Here is a 3611-nt window from a genome sequence, read left to right as displayed (position 1 = left end):
GGCAGCCTCTTTCGCAGATATGTTGCATCTTCTAAGTGTTCTGCCAATAAAACGCAAAATTTTCTATGTGCTCTTTCCAATTTCAGTTAGTTCGTAACTGTAATTTCTAGGTATATAGTTGAATCTACGACCTATAGATTTGATTGATTTATCGTGTAACTGAAGTTTAAAGAATTCGCTTCAACATTCATATGAATGACCTTACACTTTTCATTATTTAGGATCAATTTACAATTTTATTACCACGCAGGTACCTTATCTAAATCGTTTTACAATTGGTTTTGGTCTTCTTATTACTTTACTAGACGGAAAACGACAGCATCATCCACAAAGAACCTTAGGCAGCTGCTCAGATTGTCTCCTAAATCGTTTATATAGATAAGGAACAGCAGAGAGCCTATAAGACTACCTTCACATTGTGAATTCTATCATTTAAAACTGGAATAAGAAAATATATAAAGTTTGAAAAGCGTTCCAAGGTACAACATCCTCTCATAAAAGAAAGGAAGGAAGATTAGGGTTTAACGTCCCGCCGACATCGATGTCATTAGAGACAGAGCAAAAACCAGGAATGTTTCCAGGATGAGGAAGGAAATCGGCCGTTCCCTTTCAAAGGAACCATCCCCGCATTTGCATGGAGTGGTTTAGGATTATCATGGAGATCTAAATGTGGATGGCCAGACACGGATTTAAAGCATTGTCTTCCCGAGTGCGAGTCCGTTGTACTGACCACTGCGCCACCTCACCTGGTCCGTAAATGACGAAATCGATTGTCCTCAACTTACGTGATTGCGAATTTGATGCTATGTGTACCATTTGCAGATCTTGTGGCGTCCTGAAATTGCTTGGCGGACTCAGTAAAAGTTTAAAGCTCATGGATGATGCGCAATACAGCTTCTCTTAAGTGTGTTTAGTTCGGAGAGGTCTTACTTGAAAACCTTTCTAAAGCTTGACACTGTAAAACAGAGGCAAAATAAGAAGAGCTTATGTGTATGTATATAAATCACAAATGTTTATGTAATTGGAGCGATCTGTCGATTTAATCGAAAGTAACTTCTTCCGAAGCCAAGATCGCTAAATATTATTTATTTCACGATGACTGGTTTCGACAGGAGCTTGCTGTCATCATCTGATCTTCGGTAATTTAAAGCCCCTACATATCACTCACATAGCGGGAACACATGCACTTTCAGTTTCCGAAGATCATATGTATTTTTCCATTATGTGTATGATTTGGAAATTGCACGGCTCGCTTTAAAGCAACGAAAATCAATGAGTCTAGATTTCCGGCAGTAGCTACATTCTGATAACATTATTAAGTGTACTAATTCGTATGTCCGCCTCCGTAGCTGAGTGGTAAACGCGACAGTGCCTCATGAGGGGGACCCTGACTGCCAAAGATTTTTCCTTGGTGGGAGGACTGGACAGAGGAGTACTAAACCTCGGATGCCAATTGAGGAGCTATCGGACTGAGAGGTATCGCCCAGGAGTGCGGTGTGCTGACCCCATGCACGTCCATACCACAGCCGATGATAAGTGACTGAGAATGATATGGCAGTCGGTCGACTGTCGCGTGGTCTTCAGGACCTGATCGCGGGTTTCATTATTTTCCTTTCCTTCACATACTTGTAGAGAGAGAAAGAGAGAAACAGAGAGAGAGGGAGAGAAATTGTGTGGGGGGAGGGGCAACAAGAAGGATTTCTCAAGTACTATGTTTGGAAAGCCGAAGGGTGAAATGCTTGGAACGTGTAAAATGACGTACGTCTAAGTAAACCATCCCATTGACGTTGTGTCATTAGACACTACACATGGGGTTGAAACGGGCAATGTTGTTGTTGGAGAAATTATTTCGGCAATCAACAGAAAATATCTCGGCATACGAACTCGATCCTCCAAAATATTGGTGTAGTGTCAACAGTGTCACAACGGTGAGCCGCTGCGCCACTTCGCTCGTGAAGAGGCGAAGGTGCTAGTGGTGAGGGGGGGTGGGGGTGGGGAGGAGAAGGGCATGAATAACTACGAGTCTTCCGTAATGTGCTACTATATAAGTTGGTCAAGGGAAACAAAGTTTGTCGTGCACCGAAAACGGCATGTATAAAAATGCAGTGAAGCCTACTAACAGCGGTGTAAAAATCTGAGTTATTACGGTGCTAAACGTCTTCGATAACTCACCGTTCAAAGCTAAAAACCTATGGAAAACAGACGGGGCGTGTACTGCAATCGTTTGTTTCTTAGGAGCTGTGGACTAAGATGCCGAAAATAAATGTACTTTAAGATATAGGTTGGTAATCAATGACCCTTAAAATTTACTGCCAATCTAAATCATAAGACCACAGAAGTTTTCAATGTGCGACATTAACAACTTTTTGCTCGTAATACAAGTAACAAAACCGGATCAATGTACACATAAAATGATTTAAGGATTTAAATATCTGCTTTAACTTTAAGGTGACTTTTATTGTCATAATTCAGAGTTTTATTAGTGACTAGCTTGAAAATGATGAAAGAGTTGTATAGCTGGAATCTTCAAGAGTTTCATTGTTCGATTATACCTGACTATATTACCGTTTAAACAGGCCTAGTGGTTAGAACATCCGCGCATTCTAAAGTAGTGGGGTTCGAACGGAAACTAGTCCGTCCATCTAGATTTAGGTTTCCCGTAGTTTCCTTAAATAAATTAAAAGAAACGCCTGGATTGTTCCTTTGCGTAGACTACGACCTATATCCTTCCCTACCCTTGTCCACCCTGAGCTTATAATCCGTTTCTATGGACCACGTTATCATCTACACTGATTTCGTCTTGCAGCCGAAACAAAACCTAAGGAAGTCTCGTGAAGGAAGAATGCATTTGCCGAAAAGGAAATTTCCTGATATTTTATCTCCTGAAATACAGCATTTAGAAGCAAAGCCGCCACGTTTTTTAAGTTACGAATAATTAGGCTTGATAGACTTAGAGTGAAATGGTGTTACTAAGTTGTTTAAGTTACGAGACTCAACCATGAATAATGCTTAACGGCTAGTCTAATAAAAAAAACAGTTTCGTTTTAAATCAAAGAAAGTATTTGCGTAATAAGATCATTACAGAATTTTTCTGTAGAAGTCTTAACTGTGGGTGACTGTCCCGATACATGAAGGAATACGAATCACAGACAGTATTTTGAAATCAGGCATTGAATCGTCAGAGTGCTATACTATGACACAGAATATCACAATGAATCAGTTTTCACTCAGTGTACCCTTACCTAGTTAAAGGTCGTATTCAAATAAAGCGAAAAAACTGGTGTCTCCTCAGGGAAAATTTTAATTCAGCGTCTAAATTCTCTCGAGTAGGAGGCGCAAAGGAAGACTGATAAGTAATATCTTGGCTATAAATAGAAAAGCAAACAGTCACAACACTATTACCTGGGATAAATGGATGGCAATTGCTTTCCCACGGTGTCACTAGGTATTTAATGAGGCAGTGCAAATTCGAGTAAGTGACGATCACGTCAACTGGGAGATCGGCTTTTGTTGCGCGATACGGTGGTGCAAGTAGCACTAGTATTCGACGCTCACATCTCCCACCACCAACACCACCACCACACGGCAAGACACACCCTTCCGCAGGCACG

This window comes from Schistocerca cancellata, chromosome 4 (genome assembly GCF_023864275.1).
Source record: "Schistocerca cancellata isolate TAMUIC-IGC-003103 chromosome 4, iqSchCanc2.1, whole genome shotgun sequence".
NCBI lineage: Eukaryota > Metazoa > Arthropoda > Insecta > Orthoptera > Acrididae > Schistocerca > Schistocerca cancellata.
The sequence above is the reverse complement of the archived record's forward strand: the minus strand, read 5'-3'. Positions refer to the sequence as shown.